We start from the raw sequence: 10,255 nt of genomic DNA on the forward strand, positions 1-10,255 counted from the left end.
AGCAGCTGGCGCCGCCGATGCCCCGTTCGGTCCCCTCGGGCCCTGGCGCGCCTGGGTTTCGCCCGGAGAAGCGCCCGGTCGGCCCCCCGGCCTCGGCGCGTCAGCACATCAGCGCACGCTGCCGCTGCCTAACTTTATTTATCTAGTTTATTTGGTTTTTTAAACGGCAGCCCTTGGTGTTTCGGTGGCGGTGGGGTTTGTGGGGTTTTGAAGGGGAAAAGGCAGGCGCTCCCTGACCCCCGCCCCCGTCCCTCTCGCCTTGCCAGGTCGGCCGCTGAGGGGACGGGCGGCCGAGCAGAAGTCTGTAACAAAGGAGGAATACGTATTAAAAGTTTTCCCAGCCATCTTTCTTGGTGTATCGAGGCTTGGAAAACGGCGCTTGCCTTCTAGGGCTGTCACAGTTAGAGCAGCAGTACAGTCCGGGCAGCGTGAGCACCACCTGGTAAACAGGGCTCCCAGGAGCAACGCCGACCTTCGGAGTGGCCGAATGAAACGCTGTTTGTGTGTGTTCAAATATATTTCCAAGCCTCTGACAACCCAGAAAATTGTGCAAGGAACCAGCTGACTCAAGACACTTCCCTTGCATCCGTTGTCGGCTCTTTTCCTGTTATCCGAGATCCATCTGACAAAAATTCCTCTATTCCCCACTGCTTCTCATAGAAACCTGGGCACTGAAAGGAAGCTTTTTTTTTCTTTATGTTATCCTTCTTTAACATAAATTTTTCTTTGACATTGCTATTACTTGACCACTCTTCACTTTCAGTTCCTCCTGGTTCCTGCCTTTTCCAGTCTCCCTTTGCCCCTTCGCTGCCCTCGCTTTATTTTTTCCGTATCTGAAAATTCCCTTCTGGGTGTAGCTATAAGCCATGTTGCAGCCTGGTGTAAAGACACCCAGTGTGGCCCTAGTTGAGGGGAGGGACAGGACAATTTATTGGAGTGAGGCACTGCATCAGTTAACTGGCATGGCTTTTGTAGTTCTTGAACTACAGGAGATCTGCAGTTGTTTCTGTAATGCTTGCTCTGGTATCTCTGCATGGCATCTCTCTGTGCAGGGTAGACACTCCTCCTGATCTCCCACTGCTTTCTCTTGGGCCACAATCCTGATTTAACCCCTTGTCCTGTAAGAACTTAATCTTTCTCTCTTCCCCTTTTAATTCTCATCTCCATAAGGCACTGCACTGTCTTTTTACTTCTGACTCAGACCTAGATCACCTCTTCTGGTTTCTGCCCTCTTTATATTATTACTTTCTTTAAATTTTTAAGTATTTTTTAATTTTAAGATCTTTTAGTCAGTCTCTCTTCACAGGCAGTGAGTGGTTCACCGATTTTTCTCTCATTTTTGGCATTCTCTTACCCCCTGTGGTACTGCCAAGAAGGATATGATGCCATTTTCTGGTAGTCTTATCTGCCACCCCATCGCTGCTGTGGTGCTTCTTTAATCAGAATTTCCCTGCTCCATCTTGAATTTCTTGTATCTATCTCCACTGCACCCTTCCTTGAGAGACCTTTTAGTATGACTCAGATTCCTGTATAACAAAACAGTATTGACAGAGCGATGATTGTTGCTCTTTGGCTTTATGTTTGCTTACTTTGGTCCATGTTAGAGTTGGCAGGAATACTTGGCTAAGTGCAGTCTTCATTCTGCTGACTGCAATCCTGAAGATGAGTGGAGAAAATCTCTCCCTGCATCTAAAAGAGGAGTTACGACCAGGCCAGGGGATGGCATTGCAGTTGTTTGTTGCATGCCACTTTTTGGAAACCTTTAACCACAGTCGTTACCTTTTCCTGTATATGACAATACTATGATATCACATGTCCTCCAGCACAGGGGATTTACAGCTGTGTCAGGGCCAACGGGAGAAACAATAGCACTGTGTAAATGTATACTGCAGGCATTTTATAGGGCAGTAGCAAGCAACACTGAGCTGGGTCAGGATTCCCAGATTGCACCCATGGCACTTAAACCCAGATCTAGCATATGTTACACGTCAGTGCAATGCCTTGATGTGGTGCAGTCTGTTTTTCTGGCAGATGTGCAACAACAAATGGGAGCCTCCGTGCCATATATGCCTACAGCTCGGTCCTCCCTGTATCTTAAATCACTTCGTGTTCACTCCTTATAATCTTTGCATACATTTACAATGTGACAAATTGATCCAGACTAAGCCTGCCAGGATTCCCAAGTACAGTTAGTCTGTCAGCAACAAAAGAAGAAACAACTTTTGTGCTTTTAAGCCAAACTGGTATTTCTGTTAAATAAAAACCAAGATAGAAAATGCTTCCTCCTCATTTTGAAACTGATCTGTCCGATTCTGTGCATGTTGAATCTCAAACTTGCTTTGAAAGAATTGTAAAAGTCAGAGAATTTAAACCTACATCTTTCAGAAAACCAGAATAACTCCTCCGAGATCTCCCAAGAACCTGTAATTTCTGCCTCTGAAAAAGCTCAGATAGATGTATTCTTTTTGTGTATACCTTTTTAAGCAGGAACTTGGTTAAGTTTTATTTTTTATTAAATATCTTCACGTTAGGAAATTACTTTGGACTAGTACTGTTTAGAAGACTTAGAAAACATAACACAGTATTCCACCACAAAGTGTCTTCGTTGCAAGTTTTTAATGAGCTGTACTCAAGAACAGTTTCTCTCCCCAGCCATGCACACTTGGAGCATGTGACTAATCCTATTAACTTTAAGTGAAGTGTGTTTAAAGGATTAGAGTCTTAATTACAGGCCATCTGCAGAGGTCAAATATCAAAGGCTGTTCAGAGCCTGAGTTTTAGCATTTTCTGAATGAGTAATATTTTTGTGAGTTTTCCTTTCCCCTTTTAATCCAGCATCCTTTCTGCAGTAAATTAAATGGATGTTCCAATATGGCCTTTACTAAATGAACTGAATCATCCTAATGTCCAACAGACGGGTCTCGAGATCATCAGCCATTTAGACATTAGCAGAGCTGGCAGTATGTGCTCAAAAGAAGCCTAGGACTTGGAAAACACAGGTTTGAACAAATCAAGTTTGCATAGTGTGGTGCCAGCCTACTTTATAACTGCTTCTGATTTGAATTATTAACCATTAGGATTTTTTTTCCTAATTATATATTAAATAGAAATGGAAAGCAAGAGTCTTGGGATGATAATTAGCTGGTATTGACAATGTATAATTTAGACATCTAACCTAGATGTCTAAATTATGACCTTTGGCTCCAAACAGGAATATCAGAAAAACAGGGATGGGAATTGTCTCCTTCCTCCCACCCAAAAAGCAGGATCAATTATATTTAGATGATTTCTGACAGATACTTGCCCAATCTGCACTTGAAAACTCAAAACCCAAGGCTGTCATACCCCATAGTAATCTCTCTTGCTCTTTTTTATCTGCACCATGAGAAAGCTGTTTGTAACATCTAACCCAGATCTCTGTTGCCTAGCAGATGAGATAAGTTTATTGCCCTCTCCCTTAGAAATACAGTGCACATATTTAAGGCCCCCCTACTGGGTTTCCCCTTTCTCTAGAACAAACCAATCCAATTCCTCCAATGTTTCCTCATAAAACCTCTAATTCTCTATTCCAGCCAAAGCAGAATACAATACTCCAACTGAAGGTTTGCTAGCCCCAAGCGTAATAGAAGAATAGCTTAATTTGCCTGGCAAACAATATTCCTTTTTCTACAGCCCCCAGTGATACTTGCCTTTTTTGTAATGGTGTGGCTGACTCCCCTTTGGTTTGTGATCCCTGCTAACCACCAAGTCTGTTTATACAGTGATGCTATCAGATCAGTAATTCCACAACCTGCATTTGTGATGTTGGTAATTCTGCAGAGAGTGAAAGCACGTCCTGTGAATCACTTTCTTTCCCCCAGCTGTAATTTGCCAAGTTCATTGAGATCCTAGCCCTGTCCTCCAACACTTCCTGCCCCTCCCAGCCAGTGCGTTTAGTAAGCAAGTTGTCCGTTCTGCCATCCAAATTATTTAACGAAAATATCAAATTGGTGTTATGGAGATACTCCTGCAGCATTCTGCTTAATGCATCCAGCCAAGTTAACAACATACTCTTGCTAAATATTCTGTGGGTCCAATTTACACCCAGCTGTGTATTCATCCATTGGTGTTTTTCTGGACTTGCTTGTGAGATGGATGGTCGTGTGAGACAGTGTTAGAAGTCTTTCTAAAACCAAGATATCTGGCATCTGTAGCTTTTCTGCTACACACAGGAGCAGTTACCTGGAAAGAGCTGGAAATTAGCTTGTTTGACATGATTTATTCTGGGCAAAGTAATCTCACTGATACTAATTTCTTTTCTAGGTACTTAATGGAGGGAGGGGTTTAACTCGAGCAGCTCATTGTTTAATGGCTCAGCTGGTCATGGAAGGGGTACAGCTTCCTAACACAGGAATGCAGAAGAGACAAACTAAACTCAGGGAATGTGAATTCCTCTGTACATGATCTAAAATTATCAGTCATCTAAAATGCATATATTTCAAATGCAGAGCAATCACAAAATATCACTTTTACATTGCTGTACAGTGGGGACAGAAACAAACTTAAGATGCCAAGAAACAAACTTCCCTTGTCTTTAAAAGTGATTTCAAGTAACTGTCTTGGATTTTTTAGGACACTTTTCAGCTTCATGCTTTAAACAAAGGCTGTGAACCTTTCTGGTCCAGAGATAAGTGCAAACAAATACAGCTGTGCCCCGCCAAGCAGTTAGCTGTGTAGTGCTCTGTGACTGCCTGTGAGCATTCAGTGTACCCTGAAGTCAATGGGTGAACTGTATTACAAGGGTGAAGAACTGGGCCCTGTGGACCACCTATCAAATCAGGACACCTACGAAAATACTAACATCTTCATGAAAAAAACCCTCATGAACAAAAACTAAGTTTGCCAGAAAGTGAGGATAATGATACTGAATAACACCAGCTGGTGGAATAGCTGTATTTGCAAAGGGTTCTCTTAACCAGAGAAGAAGATTAAGAATAGAAAAAAAGAAAATACTTATATTTAATTTAGCTGTTTAGATTATTCAATAGTTTAGCTAGCTAAAGCATCTGGAAAGTGCCTGTTGCTTAAACGTGTCAAAAATCCAAAAAAATAAGTGTATGGGAAATAGACAAAAAACCTCTCTATATCATGTTGCATAAGGATATATAGATAGTAGGATGAGCTATTTAAGCAACCAATATATTCATAAGAATTACAAAAATAAGATGCAAGGAAAGAATTGTTTTATAAGAATAACCTCCTTTCCAAAGTTGCTAAAAAGAAGACAATGAAAAAAATCACCGTTACAGTAAATGTGGAAAAAACAGTATTTAAACATTGAGCAGCAGCCATAGTGCCCAGGTAGTATAGAGTTAATAGGAAAGCAAACAACACAAGTAACACAGACTGCAAAGCAGTAAGGGCTTTCCTCCATGATGGGATTAGGCTGATTTAGATCACTGGAGAAAGGCGAGCCTCTGGGAAGAGCATCCCAGATAAGAAAACCTGGACTGAGACACAACTGCCCCAGTTCAGCGAGCCGTTTCCAGTAGATCCATCATTCAGTGCTGGCAAGCTCTCTGCTCTAGAAACCACCCCGAACGAAAACCCCCGTCTGCATTTTATCCAAGCTCCCAACTAAGAGGCCAAGTGTTTGCACGGAATACAAACTCCGAGAAAATGTCAGCTGCATAGAAAGCAACAGTTAGCACCATTGCGCAGCTGTGAGCGCACGCGTGGACGTACAGAGATACATGCGTACGTGCGGGCTATATAGTTACTTTGACTAGGCGTCCCTCTCCGTCCCCATCCCAGGCGGCCGGTGGCATCCCCAGAAGGATGCAGTGCGGTGTCACTGCCGCCTGCTCTTATGGCTGGTAACAGGAGTTCGCTCCTTCTACCTGGGAGCAAAGCCACACCGAGGAGATGAGAACTGCGAGCAACGCTAGAAACGACGGCGTTGAGCGGTGGCTGGTGGGCAGGGGGAGCCGGGGCCTCGGACTCCTTGCCGGCCGTCCCGGGTCCCGGGTCCCGGGTCCCGGGTCCGGGCTGGGTTGGTGACGGCAGATGGCGGTCGTGGCTTGAGCGCAGCGGCAGCCGAAGCCTGCGCTGGGCGGAGGTGTTGCACAACCGCATGTTCAGGCGAGCACCCCCGACCCTTGCGGGGTGCCAGCCGCTGCCGTTCACGCCGGCTGCTTCGCGGGCAGCTCGGGTACACGATGTCTTCTGCGCTGAAAGGCTCAGCAGAGCCCCCCGCCCGAGCCTTCCAGGAGGAGATCGTGCCACAAAACGCTGCTGAGAGCTAAGTAAACAACGAAAAGAGCATACCAAAGGTTTATCTATTTTACTGAAAGTATTCGAAGCTCTTAATAATCGTATGTGCCTGCGAAGCCGAGAAATGCGTTTGCCACATGCAGTTGCAGATGGTTGTGGCATCTCAAGCAGATCAAATGGATCGTACTTTTTCTCATATTGCTCTGGAGCCAAAGCATCTTCTTTTCAAACACGTAGAGACATATTTGGATTTGTTTCCCAAACGGTGCTGAGAGCCTGATACAAAGATCTACTTTGTTTTGGGGGGCTATGGCATTCCTGAAAGTTAGGCTCCTAGCTGTTTTTACAGATCTCTGCTGGATCACACATGAAAATAAAAAGAATATAATCTGCCAAATGAAAGCAACCAAAAATGAACTGTTTCTTGAAACTCTGCTCCTCTACCTACTGCACCTCTTTATCTCATCCTCTCCCTCCCTTGAAGAAACTCATGCCCAGATTATCAAGTACCCCCACCCTCCAAAATTAACAAATCCAATCTCTTTTGCATATTATCAGGGAACAAGCTGCAGAATCAAGGGCACAAAAGAACCTGCATCTCTCTATCAGATCAGTGCTATCCTGAGTGTTTCCTTCACTTACGTTCCACTAATGTAGCAAAGTTCAATGCAAAACCACATAGAAGGGGAAGTTTATTTTATTTTAAACTGCATACTTTCTCTCACAGACTGTTCTCCTCCTTTCATGTGTGGAGACATGCTACCTCCGGTATAGATCTAGGAGTCAGAGCTGGAGAAAAACTGCCTCCACCGTAGGTCTGAGATCCACCCAGGAGGCAGCCCTTGGCTTTCCAGGCCCTGGTGCCTTCAGAAGCTGCACGTGCTATTCCTTTGGCCCCTTCTTGTTGTTCCTTGACGATTTCACACTCGTGCATTGCTATTCATACTTCATTCATACCAAGCTTAATGCTTCTATGTCAAATCCCTATGGGTGTACAGTCACGTTAGAGAAGTCTTTACCTGTTGGCCAGGTTGTAAACAATTCAGTGCAAACTCACACTTCAGTCATCATCAGGAAGCTAATCAAAAGCTAGCGCAGACTGAAAACAGCAGCATAAGATGTTACCTATGTGAAACAGAATTTAGCAAACAGGCTGCTGCCTCCTACATGAACTCTGTCTTTTGAGTGTAGCCCCCATATTGAGCACTTCACAGTAGTGTAATCTCACACGCAATTTTCTCAGCATGGTTCTCTGCAGTGATAAGCTGTATTTACCATGCAGTTAGCATAGTCAAAAATTGAGAATTTTATATTTAAAACTAATAAAATAAATTCTCGATTATCATCTTCTGATAAGTCTAGCTTTGTGCAGTGTGCTAAGCCTCAGTGCAGGGATTGTGGACTTGGAAATAAGGAACATAAAGTCATTTGGAGCAATGTAGTTTCAGTTAAACAAACATAAGGGTATACTCATTCCAATACATGCTCAGCAAATAATTTGGCTTCATATATTTAAGCTTTTATGTAATTGCTTGTTAGCTAAACTTATTTCAGCCTTCATTCTGTAGATTTATCACAGATTTCCTAGAAGGAGGTTGTAATTTTGGAGCATATTGTACTCATTTGGTGTAATTGTGAGAAATAAAAAACGTGTGGCATTGTAATGAATGATATGATCATTTCTGACTTTCCTTCAACAAAACTATCTTATTAACAATTCTACATTGAAATAGATCACCATTTTATTCCTGGCACAAAAATTTAAGGGAAAAGCAATCCGTTTTGTCAGAGCATACCTTGGTAAATCTAATTCCATTCCAATAAATGAGCAGTGCAAAGAGGATTGGAGCTTACCATGAAATACCAAAATAAAGGTCAGATTTGTAGTAAGCATAAATCAACATTCTTGCATGGCTTAAGTAGATTTATGCCCATTTACACTAGGCAGGAATCTGGCTCATTACCACTGGATGAACTACAAATACAGCGACAAGCAGGAGTTTGAGTTTTAACACTTATTTCCTTGACTTGTTAGCTTAAATCAGATTCTAAATATTTTGAAGACTTTTTGTTCACCGTAACTGAGGAGGAAGTTAGTCTGGAAGTTGCTTAAATTCCCTCCCTTGAAAGTAAGCTTTTCAAACAAGGTCTGTGCAGCATTATTAAACACCTTGAGCGGAATGAATTGTTGTCAGCTTTTCCAATGCATGCATTTCAGGTTTTGAAATGTAGCCTTTCGGGCAACATAAATAACACAAAATCAGTTGATCGATTGTCCAAGGTTGTGATAATTTGGTGGTGCTCAGCAGGAGATGATTTGGTGTTATAAACTCATTCCCCTTTGAAGCACTGTCCTCCAGATAGCGTTGTGTGAATATTTAAAAAGCATGCAGCACACAGAAATTGAGCAGAATGCAGTACAGGGAGGAGCAAGCCCATGCTAGGATCTGTGCAGAATTGCAGGAGAGTCTGAATAATCATCTCACAGGGTTTTACATTCAACAGGGTCACATCAAGCTTTTCTTGGAGCAGGCATCCTACAAGCGTTTGTGGATGGCCTAAGCCAGCACAGCTGCTGAGAGGAGAAACCTCTGCCCTGCCTGCATTGCTGGCTTTTCCATTGCCCCTTATTTGTGCTGGCATCAGGATTTGTACAATTGCACAATGAAGCTGACTGGGAACCATCTGGCTGGAAGCAAACCTAACAACAACAACAAGTTAGTTCCCCTAAGGCCACAGCTTTCAGCAGTGCAGCCAGCCTGTTGTTCACTGAACTCTGCTCTCCCAGTGGGCTGGAGAAGGAGGTGAAGGTCACTGCTCTGCAGAAGGATGGCTACCTGCCATTTTCCCTGTTAGATGGGCTCAAGTGCAGTTGGGACAATGGATTCCAGTCCCAAACCACTGACTCCTTGGCCCTCAGCAGGGCTGGAGGGAGGAGGGGGAGAGACACGCAGGAGAGAAACCGGGGCCATGGGGAACGTCCCTGTTGGGCAAAGATGGAGGAGATCATAGACCAAGCACTTCACCTACAGGATCTCTGCCTTGAGACCAGCCAGGCTCTGGCAAAGTCAGATTTGGTTTGTGAAACCCAAAAACTGCTCACAGATTTTTTTCCCCTGGGTATCAACTGACAAATAATGAATGCTTTTATGCTGTGCCATTCTCTCTGCTTCCTTTGCTGTTGCTAAAGTTGTTTGACTTAGAGAGGTTTTCTCCTCCCACCTTGGTGTCTGTCGCCAGATCCTTTAGCAAAGTCAAACTCCTAGGTATCATTCACTATCACAGAAAGTGAAAAATCCCAGTGTTTACTGCATATTGCTAAGAAGCGTGAAGAAAACCTCTGAAAAAACACCATTATTTGAACAGAAAGGTCCTTTTTAACTAGGAAATGTGTTCAAAAGTATTTTTACTGAAGCATTTGAAAAAACATGCATATTTAGGAGCAGAATAGCCTAGTTGCAGAATTGTGCTATTATATCTCAGAAACTTCAAGGCAGGTCTGGGGCTGGAAGGGAAACTGTGCGGAGAAGCAGCAGGCACTGCAAGAAGCCGTGTTGATGAGCAAGCAGGAACACCCTCTGGGGGATCCCTTGCCCACCTGATCTGTCTTTTAGATGAATCACAAGCAGAGGCCACTTCCACTTACAGATGTCAAATATCTCTTAGTATTTCCCACGATCATAGGAGTTTTAGCCTTCATGTCTGTCTTAGCTAAATGCTGCTCTTACTAATTCTGTTTCTCTTGTATAAATTCCCCGGCAGTTTTCAGTTCAGTTAGTTAAATAAACCATCATTTCCTGCCTCAAATGTCAACTATTGTGGCCCAGGGTTCCCTAAGGGTCTCGCTGCCTTTAGATCAGCTGCTTCACAATCTGAGCACATTCTCCTCCTTCTTTATGGCATTTTCTCTGCTTTTTTAACATGAGGACTTCCCCTGCACAGAAAATCCAGGCTTTAACAGTAAAGGTAATAGGCAAGTAATTTTCTTCAGCATCAGAGGGAT

The sequence above is a fragment of the Haliaeetus leucocephalus genome, unplaced genomic scaffold (assembly GCF_000737465.1).
Source record: "Haliaeetus leucocephalus isolate CR32 unplaced genomic scaffold, Haliaeetus_leucocephalus-4.0 Scaffold173, whole genome shotgun sequence".
Classification (NCBI taxonomy): Eukaryota; Metazoa; Chordata; class Aves; order Accipitriformes; family Accipitridae; genus Haliaeetus; species Haliaeetus leucocephalus.